This window comes from Puntigrus tetrazona, chromosome 5 (genome assembly GCF_018831695.1).
Source record: "Puntigrus tetrazona isolate hp1 chromosome 5, ASM1883169v1, whole genome shotgun sequence".
Classification (NCBI taxonomy): Eukaryota; Metazoa; Chordata; class Actinopteri; order Cypriniformes; family Cyprinidae; genus Puntigrus; species Puntigrus tetrazona.
This window is the reverse complement of record NC_056703.1, coordinates 27,748,474-27,772,502: the sequence shown is the minus strand read 5'-3', so window position 1 is coordinate 27,772,502 and position 24,029 is coordinate 27,748,474. Positions and strand designations below refer to the sequence as shown.

General features: G+C 42.2%; 1 pseudogene; it reads left to right on the top strand.

Annotated features, from left to right (window-relative positions):
- Window positions 1-24,029, top strand: part of LOC122345118 — an 89,108-nt pseudogene that overhangs the window by 29,000 nt on the left and 36,079 nt on the right.

Below are 24,029 nucleotides of genomic sequence, written 5' to 3'. Positions count from 1 at the left end.
ACAGGGAGCACATGGCACAAGACAAACATAAACAAAGAGTCCAGAGACGTGACATTACACCCCCCTCCCGGAAGGTGCGTCCTCGCACCTAAAGAGGAACAAAACAAAACGACTAGGAATTGGGGATACCGGGTCTTGGGAGGAGGTTCTGGTGGAGGGGCGGCCCCCAGGAGGGAGTAGACAGACAGTCCAGGGAGGAACAGACGGAGGGAGGAGCCAGGGAGAAGACAGGAGGAGTCCGGAGCAGGAGGAGATCCAGAGCCCAGCTATGGTGGTCCACGGTGGAGCCAGCGGAGGAGGAGCCATGGAGGAGGAGCAGCCATCGACTCCATGGGGCCGACCGGCGGCGGCGGAGCAGGTGGTGGAGAGACTGAGGCGGAGGCGGAGAGCCGAAGAGCCAGGGTGGCGTCGAGGCGCTGGAGGTCAAGCGGCGCCGCAGGCCGGCGACTGACACGGAGAAGGGGGCGGGAAGGGCGCGGCGGAGCCAAGCGATTGAGGACTGAGGTGAAGCCGGAGGAAGGAGGAGCCTGAGAGAGCCGGTGGGATGGAGGGGCGAGGTGAAGCCGGAGGAGGAATCCGAGGCGACGGATGGTCGGCGACAGACCAAGCGGAGCCGGAGGGCGATGGAGCCTGGTGAAGCTGGTGGACTGGCCGGACCACGGTGGAGGAGGAGGAGCTAGGAGCCCAGGGGAGCCGGCGGGTCTCACGAGCCGAGGAGGAGTCTGGGTCTCGGAGGCAGGGACGGCGAGGCGAGGATCCTTCAACCTCGGCGGCGATGGAGACCCGGCAGACCCGTGGCGAGCTCTGGATGGTGAGCTGAGGGTGGCGCAGGGGCTGCTGGGATCCATCGGTGGCGTATGACCAGGGTGGGAGGGAGGGAAAACTGGAAGCGCACTGGCGCGCGGGCACGGGGGGGAGGCGCCGCGGCGCGGGCACGGGAGGGAGCGCGCGGCGCGGGCACGGGAGGAAGCGCGTGGCGCGGCGGGCACGGAGAGGCGCGCGGCGCGGGCACGGGAGGAGCGCGCGTGGCGCGGGCACGGAGGAGGCGCCGCGTGGCGCGGGCACTGCGAGAGGAGCGCACGCGTGGCGCGAGCACGGGAGGAGCGCCGTGGCGCGGGCACTGGAAACGGGGCGGAGGCGCGTGGCGCGGGCACTGGAACGGGACGGGCGCCGCGCGGCGCGGGCACTGGAACGGGACGGAGCGCACGTGGCGCGGGCACTGGAACGGCGGCGGGGCGGAGCGCACGTGGCGCGGGCACTGGAGCGGGGCGGAGCGCGCGTGGCGCGGGCACTGAGCGGGACGGAGGCGCACGAGGCGCGGGCAATGGAGGAGTTTTGGGGATCCAGCAGCCCTAGGTGGGAAACCAGCTCACCCCCAGCCGATGTGCAGTGGGCGGAGCTCCACTCCGCGCTCTCCTTGCAGTCGGCTCGCTCCACCGTGGTGAGCCCTGTTGCTGGCTCGCGCACCTGGTCTGACGTATTCGGCTCGGGTCCTGTTACGCTCCACGGCTCTGTCGCTCTCTCTGGCGATGGGTCCGTGGTCGCGCTCGACTCCGCCCCCGTGTCAGCGGTGGGCTCAGGCTGGGGCTCGACCATGCGGTGAAGGGCTGAGCTGGGCTCTGGATCCTGAGTGGGGCTGGTGTCGGTGTCCTCCAGCGCAACAGTCATCGACGATTTGCACGACACCAGCACCCACTCGACGTAAGCGGCGATGCTCTCTCGAGGACCGCTCCCGGACAGCTGCGCCTGATTGGAAAAGTTTAGTGCGCGGAAGTAGATTCCGCACAGAAAGCTGTCCGGGTAACGAGAGTCGTTGGCCAGGTGGAGGAATAGCGCGGTATATTCCTCGAGAGAGCAATCCCCCTGCTCCAGCAGGAGGATGAGGAAATTCGGGTCTTGATACGGGGAATACATGACAAACAAAAATAAAAGAAATAATCGCCGCTAAACTTGTACTTTTGTACGGTCCGATCTTCTGTCACGCGTGTGATAGGCAGGAGAGCAAACAACGCGTATAAATGAAAATAAAGTATTTAATCCACATTCGGGGATGAAAGTAAACGATATACATGCAGGCAGGCAGATATACGGAACAAAATCACACGCAACTATGGACGAGATCGGACAAACGGAACTGAAAACACAGGACTTAAATACACCGGGTTAAATGACTAAATTAACTACACACAGCTGATGACAATGACATAATTAACATGGAGGGAAGGCAGGGCACAGGGAGCACATGACACACACACACACACACACACACACACAAAAAAATTTGTACATGATTTGACAAAGCTAAATGCTCGTAAAAATACCCAACCATAGTACATAAATGGGAAATGGGAAAAAAATAAAAAATGTTTTATGTACAATCTATAAATCCCCAACAGTGCAGAAAAAAGTGCAAAGCAATGAATTGGTGAAACTCTAAAACATCCAGAGTGCAAAACCTACACACATGCCCACACACACACATTCTTATGAACTAGTTTGACTGTAACATAGCAACTATTAAAAAAAACCCCAACATAATTCAGCAAAATGCAGTAAAAAGTGGACAGCAAGGAAAATGTTATACTCATTAAGAGTGTAAAAGGGATGCATCCACACACTCACACACACACACACACAATTATACACACTCAGATGAATTGGTATGGCTATAACCATATAGTCAAAATAAGTTTGAAATTTGAAATAAGAGGTTGAAATCAGATCAGACCCAGAAGGATTTGACTCCGATAAAGCATTTGTGTTCAATTTTTATAGAGTTTTAATGTTTTGTGTAACAAAATGCTTTTGGTGATGCAAAAACCTATATAATACCCGACATAAAAAACTATATTATAATAATGCAAATAAATAAACCCTGACAAAATGTAGTCTTTGAGAATGCCTAAATACACATGTAAGTCCACAACCTATTAACGTAAACAGTTATTTCTAAAATCAACCAGGGGTTATTTCCTCTTTGAACAGTTTCATGAGAAGTGAATGACAGAGGTCCTAAAACAACTACAAATGCATCCTGTGGTCAGTGTTTTCCATTCTTCCTGGCTAGAGTAGGTAAATATCATCGCTGCTACGTACGTAAAAGCCATTGCATGAATGTCTTAAGTCATTTAGCGAGATCAGCGCGTGCACATAAGCGTGGGACAGGATGACAGTCACAGTACAGCTAGGGAAAAAACCTGCAGGTGTCTCAGACCACAGAGGACCGTACGACTGTCTCCTCTGATCAGGCCCTCTGTTAATTGTTTGAATAATGAAATCAGAGTGGTTATATAAAAAGACTGAATTAATACATTTTTCGAAAGTCTGTATTTACCCAAATGGCTTTACAGATGTATGTATAATCGAAAAAAGTTACGATATAGTTGCTATTATTAGCAATGTTAAATAATTGCGAAATAAAAAAAAATAAACGTAACATAATTATGATGCATTAGTGCTTTGGCGTGACTAGAGAAGCACAGATTGGAGTCTTGTCAAAATGTAAATAATAATAACAATAATAAGTTAAAATGACACACACTGAAAATTGCTTTGAAAATTGTCATTATTTATTCACCCTTATGCTATTACATATATATAGTTCTGCAGAGCACAAAATAAAATGATCACTTTGCACGAGTAACAGGCCTATATTAAAGTTTATATAGATTTAACCACTGAAATAAATCTATACACTATCTTTATGTTTGTTTAGGAGCCTAAAATATACATTCTTCAAATATCTTGTGTCCCACAAAAGGAAATAATTTGAATCAGACTGAAGGTGAGTAAATGACTGAATTTAAAATGTAATGTTATTTCTACCTTAACGCTTAGTTGAGGGATAGAAGTGTATGGAGATGTAATTATTGCTTAATTCCAAATAAATAGATTTTGATCGACAAATAAATGGGATTAATGGGCTGTAGCTACTTTAGTATATTAGATAGCTTGAAATATGAAACCAAATATAATACTTGACCACTTTTGCTTCATTTAGTAGGCGTGCTTACTTTTGTCAAAGACAATAGAATATGAAAAAGACCATAGAATGCCCAAGACGTGTCACTTGTATAGCTTTGAAAGTGGGAAAAATGCAATGATTAACATGGCAATTAATCGCAGGAAGCCCGCCTTCTGAATAAAATAGCCAATTGCTAATCTGTAAAGTCAGTGCATCGTCACGTTGCTGTTAGAAGCTCGTGTTGCTATAGAAACAGTGATGTGAAACAGATGTGCGCCTAGGACAGCATATACTCACTGGTTGGTCTTGCCTGAGAAATAAGCTTTTTATATAACGCCATTTGAGCAAAAGAAATAACATTTATTATACAGTTATTGTACAGCTGTACTTAATTTGTAATTTCAAATTGTAATTTCTCAAAATTATTCATAAGCTTAGTGAACATTTTGGAAGAATTTGCTGTTTCCTCATTCGAAAAAATAGGAGCTGCAGCTGGATGTCGAAAGACCTTTCAAAGATGGCCGCCAATTTATACATAGTAGCCTAATTTGCCAATGCCTGCAGAAAGCACACTACAGCGTGCGTTTACAAATAACGTAGTCTACTTTAAGTCCTTTTTACTAAATATTTGAGTGAATTATATTTTAAAACGATATTTTAATAAACTAAATCTCTTGAAAATTCATCTGATCTTGGGTGCGTGTTTTAGGACAACGATGTAACTGATGCATTTACATCGTATGATGCATTGTTGTAGAAACAAACTAACTAGTCATGGCTGTCACCTGACCATGATCGCATTTCGGTCGTTTTAACCACAACAGTTCAACAATATAGGACCATTTCAATGACATCCAATGATGCCTTATGGAAATGCACCCCGGCTGTAGTATTTTACTATAAAATGTTGTTCCTTGCTCCACCTGGTGGATATTGCGTGAAGCACAGCAATGTTGTTGGGTCATACGATGAACGTTATTTTGTGTAATGCACCCAATGCATTCATGCGTTTTAAGGTACACTTTCTATTATTGTTTCTCCTCTAAGCTCCACCTTTCTGGAAAGGGCCGATTTGTACAAAGCTCATTGTTCTAAAAAAGCGAGGTGTGCTCTGATTGACCAGCGCATTGTGATTGGCTGGACACCTCAAGCACATGACGGACATGTTACGCCCCTTACGTGATACCATGGCGCCGACAAAACACTAAAGCAAGAATAATAGTTTTGCCTTCTTTCTTCTTTCTTTAGTTTTGTGTAACCATTCGACGGTTTTATAAAATATAAACCCACAACATGGAGTAGAGAAGTGGAAGCGTGTTTAAACGAGTCGTTTTAGAGGGGTGTGGACGAGTCATAACTTTTATAAGGAATATCTCTTTGATTTTGAAACTTTAGTCTTAAAGTTAGTCTGCAAGTCAAACAGCTTGTAACACTCCAAAGAGAAAAGAAAACTTGAAATCGCATCATATGACCCATGAAAAAAGCAAAAAAAAACATTGAAAAAGTGCCTGAAGGGAGCTACGTGATTATGCTTGATTTAAGCTTGAAAAAAATACAAAACCATGCATTCTTAAAGGAAACATCTGTGAATATTCACTCAAAAATCATTGAGTATGTTATATAATATGTTTAGGCTAATGCCTGAGTGGAATAATCTCCGTTTGGGGCAAATTGTTTTATTTATTAGTTAAGTCAACACTGACAACAATTTGAAAATAAGCCTTCATATTTAATGTTCTTTAAAATATATTTGTGTAGACTATCATGAAGTAAAACTTTTGACAGAAACTATCAGGTTTTATGAAACTAATGAAAAATATTTATTATTTGCTTAGTATTTCTGGAAATATATAGCTGTTGAATATTATATTACCAGTTCTCCTGTTAATCTTTAATATTGTTGTAATGTATTAAATAAGAGGGTTCACCGTAAAGTTTACAGCATTAGTTAAAAAAAGCTTACACGTTGGTATAACTGAAACATTCACAAATGAATCAGTATTAAATCAGCTTAACTGGACATAGACACATAGGCTTCCTTGCAGTAGTTCATTAAAAGGGTAATCCACAAACATGATACAAAGGCAGACTATGGTCACACACAATAAACAATATTGTGCCAAGTTTTCTTTCAACCTATTAGAAGTAATAACTGCAACCAAACATCCATCCACCAATCCATGCCTCTGGATAGCAGGAGTTTAATAGACTATTAATATTATAATCTATATATTGATTTCATCGAATTGCATTAAAATGATTAGTGTGTTATTAATAAACTTTTAACAATGAACAACAGTTGACCTTTACTGTATATCAATTATCATACGTAAATGCTGTAAAAAATCACAAAATTTGAACAACTTTCTGTTTCTGTTAATGCATTAACGAATGTTCATGAACCTTATTGTAAATTGGTAACAATGCAGCAAGAATCTTTAAAAAGCTGACTGCATTTGCATTCACTCAGGGTATAGTCAAGGTTCAATAAGCACTTTGGTGTGTGTGACAGGAGCATTAATCAAAGCTTTACTTTGCGATTGAACTTGCTGAGCTCTCAGAAACCTCTGGGCTCAATAAGGCTCATAAAATTCTCAGGTCTGAGGGACAGAATAAACAGGCACCAATCAGAGAAGGCTGCCATGAATCTGTCACTAATGAGTGACACAGTGAGTTCCCGAGAGAAGACGGGGGAAAATCTGATAGGCAGCTTGTCATTGCGACCTGGAAATCGAACACACAACTCTTTGGAAGTGTGACGTAAGCTTTAGTGATGTGTGAACTTTTTGCAACTTGAAGTGTAAGTAAAGGGTACAGTACTCTGCATTAGTGAGTACTTCAGGGTGGGAAATGATGGAGGCATGCCCCCCAAATTCAGGAGGGGGCAAAACAATAATTGAACTAAATCCAAACATATGAAAATTGTTGATTGTGACGTTAGATTTAGATCGGTTCACATTGCATTAGATTTCGCTTTATGTGTTTTTCAGCACTGAGCTTTATGTCCAATCACACATTTCTGCTGAGCTTTGGCATACAGTGGCCAAACAGAGGCATTTAGACTGGTCACAGTTTTTATAGAACTGACTAACTGAAATCTACCCTCATTCTAATTTATTCTCTGTGAAAAGCAAATAAACAATTCTAAGCTTATTTATACATTCTGTGTGTCCAGAAATAAACACGCCTGTTCAAAATAATGTTAATATTGCAAACCTACCCTGTAATGTTTTCCTATTTTAGATTTTATAATATGGTGTTATAAATTACGTTTTCCTTTTGATGGTCTCTTTAAGACATTCTGTTGACTATAAGTAATACTGTACCTGCATATTAGAGGGTTAGTAGAGTATTAGTAGACTGGTAGGGTTAGGGTTAGAATAAGTTGACATGCACTTACAAAGTGACTTATAGTCAGTTGAGAGACCATAAAAGAGACCAAAAAGAGTTAGCAGATAGTAATCAGACAGTGCACTAATATTCTAAGGAGACTTTGTTGACTTGTAGGTGCAAAGTTACTTACTGTCAAAAAAGGTTCAAAAAAGGGACCATCAAAATTAAGTGTTACCTACATTACATGTGGAGTCATTGTAAGCATTAAGTAGGATAGGAGACAAAAGATCCAAAACTAAGGTGATGTTAATTTTAAACTGTTTATAGGTGTAATCATGTAAAATCAACACAATCTGATCATGAACAGAAAACCAAGAGGAACTTCAATAAAAAAAAATAAACAGTAATGATGATACAAAGGAAAATTGGGTGCAGTAATCACAGGTGTAAAGAATTTCAGTAAATTACTACTTACTGTATCTTTTTGTATAATTTTATATGCATTTGTAATGAGTGTTGCTGGTAAAGCTTTTCTGCAGCAGTTATTTCTGCTCAAAAAGACATGATATCGCCAACTAAACTGCACTGAAGTACATTATCTTGTGCACTTTGCTATTTTTCACCCAAACTTGTCAAAGAGGCAACTTAATGTGAATGTGAGCTCCTTAGCAAGTAGCTATGAATCACAGGTGTTATATATATGAGATGAGGACATGACTGCAGCTGGCAATGAGGCTGAAAACAGCACATCCAGTGCAAGATTTTACTTACAATTATTTTGTCTGTCAGTTATACTAGGGCTGCGTGATTATGACAAAATCATGCAGAATAACATAAGCAAACTTATGAACGATTAATTGCCATTTTGAATGATTACATAATTGTTGTATCCGTAATTGTAATGTGTTGAATTTAATGGTTGTCAATTTGCCTGTGATTCTGTTTTTTTTGTTCCCTATGGTTTTTGATTTATTGTTTGTTCTAGTTTTTCCATTAAATACCTGCACATAGATCTTTACCTCTGTCTGGCTTCCCCTAGCTTCTCCACAATGTTACAGTTTTTCACTGGCATACTCTTTACACTTCTAGCACTAATTATTCATACAATTAATTATGGTAACAAATGACAAACAGCGACCAAGATAAGCAAACGAAAGATGCAAGCTCACATTGTTATGTAAAGGTCTAACTTTGGAGCCCAAGAGAATCAATTAGCAAGTGGATTTTGCATGATTAGCCACTCCTCTGCACTCAAGACAACAGTGTGCATCCACTCATTCAGGTTTATGATGAGGAGCAAAGAATGTCAACCTTTGTGAGAAAGACTACTTCACATTGTAAATTTTGTCACAGCTAGGCTAGATGAATGTTGGGGAAGTGTGCCTTTCAAGGAGAAGGTCTCTATATGGAGTCCATATGGGAGGTAAAGAGGAGAGGCTAATATTGAATTACCCAAGGGGCAGAACTAGATATGGAATGGGTCTCTGAGACCGACAGAGCAAAACTATCAAGGGAAAGACACTGGTTTACCACAAGGCAAGCCTTACCATGGAAGAATACATGTATGGAATTTCCTGCAGTTAATCACGCCATATGGACACCTGGCATGCTAACACCAGTTAGACACCTCCACAGATTCTCATTGCTGGGGATGCACAAGGGATGACTTAGGAGGACTGCAATCTTCAGGGGTGTTCTCGGGGATATGGGATGAATATGTTATGGAACATTGTTGTGATGATCACGCAATGTGTGCATGCAGTCTCATATGGAGCAGTCCGAGCATCATGACGGCCGCTGTTGATGTAATATACCCTAGGACCCTGTGAAATTGTTTTAGTGGTGCCACCGTTCTGCCTCTGAAGGCAGTTTAGCACTGATTGGGTATCCTCTTTGGTGTGATGCATTGTCATGTTGACCCAGTCCAACTCAAGAAAAGAACTTGTTTTTTTCCCAGTTGACCCAAAAGCCCCAGACACCACTTTTCTAAGGATTGATGAAGTAAGGACTGTAAAACCCCTGCTTCATCTAGGCTGGAAGGAACAGACTCAATTGCACTCTTTGCTAGGAAGAAAGTAATCTCCTCACGCAGGACAGGGGCATCTCGGACTGCCACTGAAGTCTTGAGAATGCTGGTGAGCCTCGGGTCTTCGACTGACAATCTGAATTGTGTAGCTGAGTCTAACTGTTCAAATAAACAAACAAAATGAGTTGGGTGATGCAAGCCATGCCCCCAAGCCCATACAAGTGGCATCAATGGTACAGTCATCATACCTGTGATGGTGCAACAGTGGGAACCCTGCAGCGTGTCTTTTTTGAGGACATAGCAGCAGCCTGAGATGCATGGGTACCTCCTATGTGGAGCTCAACATGCCGGCTTTGATGTTGTCTCAGCATGGAATTGCAGGAGAGTACCCATGGCGATGAGTAGACTGTGGGCCAGTTGTCAAAGGAGGAGGATCAAAAGGAGGCCTCAGTTTGATTCTTTTTTGCTGAGAACTGCTGGGCAAAGTCATCAATAGTGTCACTGAAAGGGACACCCTGGTAGATGAGAGCATTGAGAAGTGTACTTTTTCAACATCTCCACTCTCCAGGATGAGCCAGAAATGGTGCTTCTGGACCAACAAGGTGGACATTGCCTGTCCGCGCTGTGATTTGCGCTGTGATTTGCGCTGTGATTTGTGCTGTGATTTTGCCTGGAGAGCGAAGTCAGTCGCCGAGCACAACTCCTGCATCAACCTGGAGTCAGTACTTCCCTTGTGTATTTGTTTGTGTGCCTTGCCTTTTGGCAAAAAAAGGGGCCTTTCATGTTGTTTGGCATGCAAAATACACTCACCAGTTTTGATTGACATTTTCTCTTAAACTCAGAGGTGATTGTGGCTCCTAAGTTGTGGTCCCTAATAGTGACCGACAGATAGAGAACTAGAATTTCTGTTATAGGTACATATTGAGGTATGTATTGAGGCACCTATTTTAATTGTTAGCATGTTTTTTTTCTTTCGCTTACATTAGCCTATTGTAATGAGACTGATGTTCCGTTGGTCAAAAGTGATAAGCCTATAAATCATACTACTAGAGTCATTTCAATTACAGTAATCCTAAAAGTGCTTTTATTACTCATTGTGGCATTTGGTCTGATGCTCCATGTTATGCTTACCTCTTCATTTTGTGGCCGAAAGTGCTTGGCCCCATAATTGCTTATAAATATTTATTATTATTATTATTAATTTTACCACACGAAAAGACAGTATATGGTTTTACATAGATGTAAAAGAAACAGAGGACCTGCTACAACTCTTTCACAAATTAATGTTATTAGGGTAACATTGTGTAGATGCTACACACAATATGGGACAGTGTTGGGGTAAAGTTACTTTTACTTATTCAGTATTGCATTACTCAATAAAAAGTACCTATTCACGCTATTAAGTTACTTTTTATGGAAAGTAATGCATTACATTAATTTTGCATTACTTTTTGTCATGTGGGATGGGCTTGATTATTTGGTTTTAATAACAAAACTTTTTTTTGGTAACCGTAAAGGCATTTTCACACTAAGAGTGAAATTAATAAGCCTCAGGCTAAAGAAAATATACCGACCTTTTCACTTACTCCAAATTCTCTTAACATGGGGACAGTAAAGGTCTATGAGACTGCCCTTAATTTTCTAGCATGTCTAGTATGTTATAAAGCTAACTCTGTTTTCTCTCTTAGATAATATTATGACTTCTGTTTGTTTCCTCAGATCATAGTGAAGATCTGCGATTTTACTTGATCCACATGACTGAGGTGAGTTACTCTTTTGTTTATTTGCACCACATGTAAACTTTTTGGTAATTCATCTTGTACAGCATTGCACTTGAGGAGCTCAGAAACAAGTGAAACAAGTCATGATAAAAAAAGCTCAAACACTTATATATATTTAGATGTCAGGAGTAAATAATGACTGCTATGTTCATCGTAACATCCGTCAACAAACACCTCAATTGCTTAGGACTGAAACAATGGTGGACTGTTGACATCTCACTCAGAGTGGGTCTGCGATAAAAATACCTGTGTCAGTAAATAATTGTGAGAGGGGGCTGTGCAGGACTACATCACTCTGCCAAGAATCTAAGAACAGCTTGATCTGAGATACTGCTTATGATTTATTAATAATGTGATTAAATTAAATATTGCAATAAACAGCAGTAACTCCAAAACAGGGCAAAAAACCCACTAAAACAGTATTAATGCCAAAGGGTAAAGCTTATAATGTTTCACAACATTATTTTTGCTGATATAATAGGCACTGACCCACACAAACTGTTGCAACATGCATTAAGCTGGGAGAGATCACTCTTGGCGAGCAGTAAGTCAGCAGCCTTGGGGAAAGTTCAAGATTTGCCGCATTGTTCATAAGTGGCTAATTCATAAGCACTGCTTCACACATTGCTATATTATTGATATCGACTCCATGAGATATGTGGCAGAATCAAGAGTAAATTCATACAGGATTGTCACTCCACACATGAAGAAGGATATTAAGAGATCAAGCATCCACGTCCCAGCTGGCTATGTTTTTACAGAAAGAAATAGTAAACAGTCATTGTTTAGTGAAGTCAGTTCAGTGCTGACCCTGTTATAATATTTGTCTGATGTTTTGGGGTGTAATTGCTGCTCTCCCTCTCCTATCTATGCTAGGCTGCATGGATGCACCAGAACCATACAGCCAGTCCAAACCGTATGCTAATTGTCAGTCATTTTTGATAATAGTGGTCCTGAAAGTGATCAAGTGCAGTTTTAGTTCTGGCAGGTCAAATTAGTCGAGCTCGCTTCAGCTAATCCATGTCTACGTATAGGGATGTGATACCTATCACAACACCCATATCCTTCAGAATTATCCCCAGCTTTCTCATTGCTCAACAGCTAATTATCCCCTTCAACCCCATCTCCTTCTCATCAGGGAGCTCTTTCCCAGTGTAGAATCTTACTGCCAATCCAAACTTTATGCTAAATGTCATAGTCCAGGTGATGTGTGCAAAATTTGAGGTGATATGTTCACTTCTTCATGAAAGCATGAAAATTGGTACAGTTGTACAGTTTAGGGCCCTGAACATTTTCAGAAATGGAGCCTTCACAAAAACACCTTGGGGTTGCCATGGTGAACTTTTGGTCATAACCAAATTATGTATTTTGTGTCATATCTCCAGAACCAAACATGATAGCACAGAAATGGTGATATCTATGCCTATGGTTTGATGGACAAGGATTATTTTGATACCATATACAACAACATAAACTGTTCAGTTGAAGAGTTATTGGTGAAATCAGCAATGTGAGAAGGAAATTTTAAATAATTTACATATTATAGCTAATAATTTTCTTTCTTTAATAATTACCTACTATTGTAATAAATAATATGATAAAAGATTGTTTTAATAAATAAATTATTAATTTGTTACATTTTATATAGTGCTTTTTGGGTATGCAAAAGATAGGGGAATCTCCTCAACTACTACCTCCCCCTAATGCAGCAGCCATATTGCACCAGAACTAGGGTGATCATATTGGCCATTTTCACGGGATGCATCCTGGCCAGGATTTCTGTATTGCCTAAAATATCTAGGTTTTAGCTTTTAACACTGTGCAGATCGATTGTTATATGACATTATTTCTTGAGAGCTATAGAGAGCAGAGCTGACAGTTCCTTATGATTTCAAATTGCTCTTGCAATACTTTGGTGTCATACAATGATTGATGACCGGCTTCAAGTCAACCGGACGAATTAACACTTGTGTGTATTTGCATCACTTTGATGCTCCTCACCTTTTCACGTGTGACAATATAAAAATGATGGCCAGGATGCCCACCACACACCGGCTTAACTAATATGTTACTTTTCAATGGTACAATAAAAGATAAAAATATATATATTTTAGAGACATTCTCAGGTAAGTGTATTTTTCCATACAGACTCAGGTACAAACTCTCTGTAACATCACACACAGATGGCAATGCAATCTTGCTAATCTGCGTCCTTTCCTATCGTCCTATCTGCACCTCTTCTGCTGCATTTCTGTCATTTTCTGTGGGTCTCTGGAATTGTCAGTCAGCTGTCAACAAACTTAATTCTGGCCATTGCTTCTCAGTCTAATCTTAGTATCTTTGGCTTGACTAAGACCTGGATTTATTCAGAAGACTCCAAAACCCCTGCTGTTCTCTCTAACTTCCCTTTTGCTCACACCCTCCTTCAGATTGGAAGGGTACTGCTCTAATAACTATAATTTAAAATAATTTCTAATAACTGGAAATACTCAGCCCACTCTTCCTATGCAGTAGCATTTAATAATGCTGTTTACTTATAATGCTGTTATTCCCATCATTGGTCTTGTATACTTCTCTGAAAGTCTTATAATATAATATAATATAATATAATATAATAAAATATAATATAATATAATTTGTACACAGTGTATCTTAAAATTATATTATGTTCTATTATAAATATATACATACATACATATTATAATATACATACATACATATATTACTTTTACTCTCTGCACAACTCGGTATAAACTGGATTGATTTTAATATATTTAATGTATTTGAATGATGCACCAGACACTAGAAATATAGTATCGGATCTCGGTATTGGGAGTTTATTTGGATTATTTGGAATATTTGGATTGGATCTGGGTCACAAAAAACCTGATCAGCACATCCCTAGATTTTACATCATAAATTATGTAATGTGTGATCTCAGATTTACATTATGTAAGGCATTCTGTTTAAACACGTTGCTAAAACATGTACTACATCAAAGTTTTAATTCTATTGCAAACAGAATCAATGCATATGTGACACCCTTACATTTACAATTACACAGCTCAAAAATTATAGCATCCCTTGATACTTCCACTAATTGTCCACAATTGCTATTGATGTAATTATTAGCTAATCAGTGGTAAAAAATTCCGGGAACAGGGTTGAGAACCACTGATCTATTAGATCGATCAGGAGCAGGCATCTGTTGTGTTGTGTGATGATACTCGCAGTCTCCATCCATAAGTAACATAATGCAAGACTTTAATTTGATTCTTCTTTCTCCCCTCTCTCCACGTTCACTGTGGCAAATCAGCTTAAAAGGGAAATGTATATAAATAATTACAATTAATTGTGATTAACTACAATTATTATATCAGCTGCCAGTAGGAACTGCATCAACTGATCTGTTCGTTCAGCAAACATTCAGTTTAACATAATTTAAAATATAAGAAAGGATATTTTGTGGCAACAGAAAGTATCTTCTTACATATCATTGCATTAACGCATGTAGCATGGGTCAAAACCGTAAAGGACATTAATTTGCAAGGCAGAAATTATAACCCACATAAATAAACATACAAGCATATGAGACTTGATGGATAAACCATCAGAAAAAGCAAGAATGAAGCTATGAAAAGAGTCAGTTAACCACCTGTAAAACCATCAGTGCCTTTTAAAACGGCCTTTTCTAATACTAAAACCTCTGTTTCGTTTAGTTAAATATGATACTCGCATTGCCTTGCTTGTCGATGAGTGTGTCGTATGTGAGACTCACATCACCAAGGACATCACTCAAAGTGTGGTTATCAGTATTTCAGATGACCAATTCCCACCTTGCTTAGTTTAGTGTACCAATCAAAGACTGATGATTTGGTAATGTGGGTGTGTTTCGCATAAGCTGTTGTAACCAATTTTAACGATATAAAAGTGAATTACAGTATAATAATAGCCTTTACTAGTAATTCCCTGGACCAGAATCAGAAGATACCAAATTCGACAGGAGCCACGGTATTGAGCATCAAAAATGAGACAGACACAAGAGTACAATTGAGTAGCCACTCTTATATTGTTTACACTTGACAGTTTGTACAAAATGTGAAATAAACCCCCAAAAGTTACAAAAATAAAAGTAGTAGTGTGCACACTAGAAAATAAAAAGAATATCCGTTGGGCCCTTAAACAAAAATAAAAAAATAGTTCCAGTGTATTTGCTGTAGAGGTTGTGCAGTTCACCTTGTTCCAAAGATACTTGCAAGGTAAGTATTATGTGCAGGTGGATGGGGAAATCGGTGCTGGACTTTCCTCAGTGGACTTGGCTCGCCATCGAAATAACTGGAGATGTTGGTTCTGGACAACATCCGTCCTACAAAAAAAACCTGACCTGCAGACCGGGTCAGAAAATTTACATTCAATACCATTCATTCTCAGATGCATCAATCAAGATATAAAATGTCAAAAAACACAACCCTTTACATGTAACTTTGACATAAATCTTTGTCTCTATTCAAATATCAAATCTTCTGTCTTTCCGTTGTACAACATTCAGTCTTAAGTATATAATTTCTGAGAACTTAACATTAAAGTGCTCACACATTTACCTGCTGTTCATATGAACAGTATTTCAATCTTATGATAAATAACCAATAACGTTCAAAATATAATTTATCATAACAATATCAAAACCATATGCGAATAATAGAACAGTACCCATTCTGAGTTCAGGTTAGGGTATTACAGAAATGTGCTTCATTTACTCTAACACTATAGGCCTATTCATGAAAGAGAAATGCACAAAAAATTACCCTCTAGTTACTTTAAACTCAGTAGAGCGACAAGAATGTATTCAAGTAAATCGCATAGTGCTAGTAAAACATTTTACATTCATCACAATTTAAATTTAAATTGGCATTAAGAACTAAATACTTCCCTTTCTTATTATATACACATACATCAGCATAAACTGATAACCACATTATAAATATATTCAAAGCGTCGCACCATAATGCACTTCAGTCTACTTATTATATTAATATCATCACTGGTTCCCTTCAACACACGGAAAACAAGGGATAATAGCACCTAAAATGCAACAGCTAAAATGGCGCATATCTCACCGTTGCTCGGGTATATCAAAGTGTGCGAGCGATGATGGACCTCGTGGCAACTTCCCAGACAAAAGAGCAAGTGGTTAGCCGACGTAACTTCGTTCTATAACACGACTCGGATCTTCGGTGAAGTGTGCTCCGACTCTTTTTCCTTTTAGACAAACCTCCAAAATTTTGTCCTGGTTTTGACTCGTTGCTAACACACAGCTACCCCCGTCTCTCTCGCTATGATTTTTAAAAAACCGGAAGAAGCTGCACCCGCGCCTCGTCTCTGTGTCGACAAAGCGTGACTTGCGTAACCTCTGATTGGCTGCTGAGGCTACCTACACCCACGTGGGAATATGTAAACTGTGTGATGCATTCAATTGCGATAAGAAAACTAAAAATCTGCTTATGAGAACAAATAAAGATACAGAAAATAAACAGTCTCTCTCTTTTTTTTCTTTTTAGTGAACTCTATTAAAATATTATCAATGGGTCTGTTATACCTGGTTACATCCTCCCTCCTGAACCTATGCACGTCCCTGTGCATGGTGGACATAAATGACAATTATCCGAAATGGCGGAGTAGGTGACTGAATAGGGTCTTCACTTATGTCTCCCGCCCAAGCTGTGGACAGTCCTTGAAAGAATGATTTCACTGCTGTGATCAAAGGACTTCCCAGTTCTGTATAATCAAGCCGTCGTGGAGGTTGACGATTCCTCTCAGATCTCCTGACAGGATCATTTGTATCTATGTTCTCTTCTGTATCCATTATTTCATCCTTTCCACCCATTTCACTTGCTTCCTCTTTTCCTTCCTCAAGTTCTGTTCCTTTAGGACCATCATTCTCCTCATCCTTGTCAGACATAGCTGAAGGAACTGCAATTTGCTCTCCTCGGGCGTCAGAATGATTATCTGCGGGTGGATTATTTTGAATCAAGACAGGTTCATTTGCTTGTTCAGTTGGTGCGTCTCTGTTGGTGCATACGTATTCAGCATCACTCTGATGAGAAGTAGACTCTATCATCAAGGGACTATCTGAAATACTCTGGGACATATCCGGTAAGTTGTCAAAGTCTGGTGGGTTGTCATTACTTTGAGCATGTACAGGACCCTCAACAGAACAAGAGCCGGGAGGTTTGGTATACTGAGTATCTGGGACATCCGCCATGGATAGATCCGGATGAACAGGACTCTCACTGACCACGGGGACAGGGAACTTGACCAAACAAAAGTGAATGCATCATCTTCTCCTTCTGAGGAATTCTCTTCCTCTACCACAGGATTTGCACGGGTTCCTGGCCTACGTGGTACTGACCTCTGCACAGGCTCACTGTTTTCCTCCACAGGTAAATACCCACACGGAAGCAACAGGTCCCTGTGTAGTGTCCTTAGAGGACCATCCCCAGTTTCAGGTCTAACAGTGTATACAGGAAGAGTGCCTGCTCTTTTCACCACCACATGAGCGGTGGGTTCCCATTTGTCTGAGATCTTATGTTTTCCCGGAGGCGGACATTCCTGACTAATACTCTATCTCCAGGCTCCAGGTCTGAGGCAGTGACATGCTTGTCGTACCTCATTTTGTTCTTGTGAGCTATCTTTGCAGCCTTCTCCATAGCTACCTTGTAGCTTTCCTTGAGACGTGACTTGAGTCTTTGCACATACTCTGAATGAGATGAATATTGACCCTCTGGCAAGGGCAACTTGAAGCGATATCAACTGGCAGGCGAGGTTGGCGCCCGAACATAAGTTCATATGGGGTGTAGCCAGTTACCTCATTCCTAGTGCAGTTGTAGGCGTGGACTAGGGTCTCACATGGTCACGCCAACAGGACTTGTCTTGGTTTTGGAGAGTGCCCAACATGTCCAGTAAGGTGCGATTAAATCGTTCCACAGGATTACCCCTAGGGTGGTATGGGGTTGTCCGAACCTTGTGGATACCAGCCACCTGACAGAGCTCCTTGATGGTACGAGACTCAAAATCTGGGCCCTGGTCACTATGTAACTTCTCCGGGATACCATAATGTACCATAAAGTTCTCCCACAGACACTTCGCTACTGTGCGGGCCTTTTGATTGGGTGTTGGAATTGCAACGCCAAATTTAGTGAAATGATCTGTGATCACTAATATGTCCTTGGTCCCGCTTTTGTCAGCTTCCAGGGACAGGTAGTCCATACAGAGGAGCTCGAGAGGTCGCGTGGTCCTAATGTTGACTAATGGGGCTGCTTTTTTCAGGCCGTGCCTTCCTCCGCACACACCTGCCACATGTCTTCACTTTCCTTTCCACATCCATGACCATCTTTGGCCAATAGAACCTGGTCCTTACAAGGTCCAGCGTCGGTCGACTCCCATGTGTCCCATATGGTCGTGCAGGCTGGTAAGAACTGTGTTGCGGAGCTCGGCTGGAAGGACAAGCTGGTAAGTTGTCTGGGACCCCACTTGGCGTCGCCTGAACAGGATGTCATTATGGAGCTCAAGGCGTTTGAATTCTCGGAGGAGAAATGGAAGATCAGGAAGTTGGAGTGCGCAAAGTGGGGGGTGGCGTATCTCCACTTTTGATCTGACTGATAACATGTTTTATACATTGGTCAGCTCTTTGTTTAGCTGCTATCTCTGCTTCAGACAGATGGGGGATGGTTGGAAGACTCCCAAACTGTTCTTCTGATCCATAACTGTCTGGAACAGCACTGGGGGACATGGCAAGAGTCTCCACCAAAGCTACACGATCTGTGTCTCCCTTTCTCTCATCATCAGGACTGACGCTGTAGGTGAACTGTCTCTCACAGATCGCTTTCACAACTGAGTGATCCACCACATTGATGTTCATTGGATCGGAAAGGTGATCTTGTGTGAACTGTTGTATGCGTTCTCTCTCCTTTTGTGATTTCAGATCGTCTGCTAGCATTCCATGTGGTCTGCGCGATAATCCATCTGCATCTCCGTTCTGCCTTCCTGGACGATAGAGGAGTTTGAAGGAGAATGTAGACAGTGCTGCTAGCCACCTATAGCTTGTCGCGTCAAGTTTTGCCGAGGTCAGGATATATGTCAGTGGATTGCTGTCTGTAACAACGGTGAAGTGGTTGCCGTACAGATAGTCACTGAACTTTTCCGTAACTGACCACTTGAGTGCCAGGAACTCCAGCTTGTGCGCCGGATACCGACTCTCGCTTCGTGAAAGACCTCTACTTGCATACCCTATGACTCTAGGCTGGCCCTCTTGCTCCTGATACAACACAGCACCGAGCCCGGTGGTACTGGCATCGGTGTGTAGTATATAGGGCCTCTGGGGGTCAGCAAAGGCTAGGACTGGAGCTGTAGTAAGGCTCTGGATGACTGCCTCGAAGGCTTGCTGGCAATCTGGCGTCCAGCGCCCTCCAAAGGGCTCTTTGGGGTCATGGTACTGATTTGTTTTCTGTCTGGTGTTTGTTGGTTTCGCTTTTAATTTCTTGTGGAAGGGTGGGTAGCCGGAGGTCAAACTGTGGAGGGGCTTTACTATGCCAGAGTAGCCCTTAACAAATCTCCTATAATACCCAGCGAAACCGAGGAAGGATCTCAGCTCTTGTAGAGTCTGGGGGACAGGCCATGTCTTAAGAGCTGAGATTTTCTCAGGATCTGTCCGAACTCCATCTCTGGTGACTACATGACCTAGATACCGGACTGATGTCTGGAAGAAGACACATTTTCAGGAGACAATTTCAACCCAAACTCTTTGAGACGAGTTAGCACTCTCATGAGTCTTTCTTCGTGCTCTTCAAGGGTTTTGGAGAATACTATCAAATCATCAAGGAAAACTAGCACATCTTTCAAATGCATGTCCCCATGCACCGTTCCATTAATCTTTGAAACGTGCTGGGGCGTTTGTCACTCCTTGAGGCATTCTGTTAAACTCCAGAGAACCCGAGTGGGCACACGAAGGCTGTCTTGTGCTTGTCTGCCTCTTCAACCTCAATCTGATAGTACCCTGACTTTAAATCAAGAACAGAGAACCACTGAGAGCCATTGAGGGCTGAGAATGTGTCCTCCAGCTTCGGAAGGTTGTAGGCATCTTTTATAGTCTGAAGGTTTAAACGTCTATAATCGATGCACAACCGGACTTGGCCATTCTTCTTTCGGACTACCACTATAGGTGATGCAAATGGCGACTCGGACTCCCTAATAACTCCCGCATCCAGGAGCTCTTTGATGTGCCTTCGGACAGCTTCAATGTCCTGAGGGTGGATGGGTCGGGCACGCAGTTTGAAGGGTGTTTCATCAGAGAGTTTTATGTGATGTCGCACCTGGTCCGTCCGGCCAAAGTCCAGGTCGTGATGCGCAAACACCTCAGGCATGCTGTTGAGCTGCCGAGTGATGCGTTGCTTCCATTCGAGTGGAACTGGGAATCACCAAAATTGAAATTTAAAGTGGGTCCTTGGGATGACTGGGTCTCAGAGGGGTTCTGTGACTGATTAATTACACTATGCTCTTTTAGTAGAATGGTTTGATGTGCACAAATTTCTGCAATGATGCACTTTGCAGGGATGACAATGTCATGGTCAGATTCATTGCTTATGACAACCGGCAGCTTATGGGGCCGTAGCTGAGGGAAATCAACCAGACCAGTTTTTACTAGTAGGCCACCTGGCAAGGGGAAGGACGATGGGTACTCCACGACAACGGATTTCTCATCCTGGAAGCCACTGCCAAGGGCGACTCCTCCACCACTACAGTTTCCCTGGCTGGGATGACTTGGGGCATCTTGCCTTGCATCTTCACTACCCCCTGGTGGTCGTTGCTGGCCTGTTTCCGTCTTAGCTCAATGACCTTGAAAACTACTTTGTAGCCATGTGGAAGGGGCAGGCGGTTGGTTGTGTCAGTCTCTGAGTAAATGTCAAACAGCACATCTAAGGTATTGGTACCTATGAGCATAAGAGATTGTGAAGTGTCAGGAACAACCAGGGCAAGCGTGTTTATGTCTATTGGAATTCCTATGAAGTCTTTTGGAAAGGTTATGGTCATTTCTATATAGCCAAAATAAGGCACTAGCTGGCCATTTGCACCTTCCACTTCCAAGAGGTCATGAAGGGGTTTAATCGTCTGTTCTGAGAGGTGTTGCTTGTAAAATGACTCAGGTATGGTGGTAACTTGCGAGCCTGAGTCAAGAAGACAGTTGACCTCCTCCCCTCTTACAGTCACTTGAGCTGTGCTCTTGACACCAACCAGCTGGTTGGGGAGTCTAAACAGTGGGTCCTGCTTTGAATATTGTAAGCTAGAACACGCTTGAGCTTTAATGTTGTGCGCTGGTCTATTGATTTTGTCCTTCTTAACAGGAGTTTTGTCCTCATTGTTTATATCGGAGGGACACTGTTGACTCTCCTCAGCCCCTGTTTGTCCCGCAACAGGAACTGTTAGTCGTTTAAAGACGTGTTTGAACCATTTTGTGTTTCCCACTGGTGCTGTTTCTTTTCTAGCTGCCTCTTCTTTTCTGCTACTAGACGGGGATTGGCAGGGTCGTTGCAAGAGGGGGCAATGTGCCCATCTTCGCCACAATTAAAACAGTACCAGGGCTTGGGTTTGTATGTCTGTTTCTTTTTGGCGTGTCTTTGCATGCCTGTATCTGTGTCGTCTGGGTTTGACATTTTGCTCTGATGCTTCCTTGCAGATCCCTTGCTGTTCGCTCCTTTTGTCTTTTTCTGTGACATAAATGTAGTTAGTTGGCTTTGCAGGCTTGCCACCTGCCTCCTCAGATCCTCAATAGCACTGATGCTACTCACACTCTTCTCCTCTGGTTCACCAACATATGCACCATGAAACTGCACCTGAGCCTTTTGTTTCGTGATGCCAATATGTTTTTTCATGCGACTGGACTTTGCTTGCTGTCTGTCTTCTTCAGATCGAATCATTACCAAGAGGTCCGAGAATTTGGGTGGGCTACTCTTCTTTTGCTCTAGTTGCAAGGTGCTGAGCAAGGTGTTATCCCAACACCCCTGCAGAATTGTTTGAGGAGATGTTTGTCCACTTCTCCGTGTGCAACTCCCCCTCTTTTTGTGGCTCGGTTTAAGACTAGCTGGAGACGATGAAGGTAAGTGGACGGTTTCTCGCCTGAGTCTTGGAGGGTGTTCAGGAATTGAGCAAAAAGCTCCTCTCCATCTTCCACCGTACCAAAAGCTGAGTCTAAGAGCTGTAAATAGGCTGCAGGTGGGGACTCAGGCCGCAGACCTTTAACTACATCAGCTGCTGGAGGGAGCAAGTTTTCAAGGATCTTTCTGGATATTTGCAGGGAGACATACTAAGATCATTTTGAAGCAACTCAATATGTGTTCGCCATGTGTCATAATCCGTTTCATGGTTAGGTGTGGGAGTCTTTCCTGAGAAGGTGCGGAGTCTCACCTGGGTTTGCATGTGATGGGCAGAGTCCTGCCTCCGTACGATATGCTCAACCACGACCTTCTGAACGTCAGGTGGGTTCACATCACTTAATGAAAAGGACGGTGCTCTCTTTGCATTAGTGAGGGTGACATGATCAGTGGCAACATTGTTGCTCGGTGTATCGTCGGAAAATGAGGTGTGAAGCTGTGGCTCTTCCTGAGCAGGCGGGGATAAAACAGTGGTCTCAACCCGTGTGGGGGAGGAACCTTCAGCCATGTGTTGCAAGGCCTCAACATCTTCCCCGATCTGAGACATCATTTCTTTCAACACCTCACTATAGTCCTTCCCGCTCATCTTAGCTAATCGTTTGAGCTCAGCTAAGTATGTCTTAGTAGCATTACTTCCAACCTTGGTAGCGTACGTGCTACTGAGTGTCTTGACTTCATAGAGAACAGGGAGCTCCTTGTGTCGTGCGTGCGTGTGCACGGTAAGTGAGGTTCTAAACTTTCTATAGCTGAACCACTAGAATACTCAACGATCAGGTTTTGAAAGAACTCAGACTGTGAATCATCAACCAAAAGGACTCTATCGATTTTACCATACTGTTTTAGAAAGTCCATCACTTGTTCATCTTGTTCAGCTTCCTGAGTTATCCCACTAACAATAACTGCGTTTGGAATTTTGACACCAGATTCTTGTATGAAATCCATACTGGTCATTATCCCAATATTGATGCTCAAATCAATTGGCTCCTGGCTGGCTCGCCACTTCTGTAACCAATTTTAACGATATAAAAGTGAATTACAGTATAATAATAGCCTTTACTAGTAATTCCCTGGACCAGAATCAGAAGATACCAAATTCGACAGGAGCCACGGTATTGAGCATCAAAAATGAGACAGACACAAGAGTGCAATTGAGTAGCCACTCTTATATTGTTTACACTTGACAGTTTGTACAAAATGTGAAATAAACCCCCAAAAGTTACAAAAATAAAAGTAGTAGTGTGCACACTAGAAAATAAAAGAATGTCCGTTGGGCCCTTAAACAAAAATAAAAGAATTGGTTCCAGTGCATTTGCTGTAGAGGTTGTGCAGTTCACCTTGTTCCAAAGATACTTGCAAGGTAAGTATTATGTGCAGGTGGATAGGGAAATCGGTGCTGGACTTTCCTCAGTGGACTTGGCTCGCCATCAGAATCACTGGAGATGTTGGTTCTGGACAACATCCGTCCTACAAAAAAAACCTGACCTGCAGACCGGGTCAGAAAATTTACATTCAATACCATTCATTCTCAGATGCATCAATCAAGATATAAAATGTCAAAAAACACAACCCTTTACATGTAACTTTGACATAAATCTTTGTCTCTATTCAAATATCAATATATCTTCTGTCTTTCCGTTGTACAACATTCAGTCTTAAGTATATAAATTCTGAGAACTTAACATTAAAGTGCTCACACATTTACCTGCTGTTCATGTGAACAG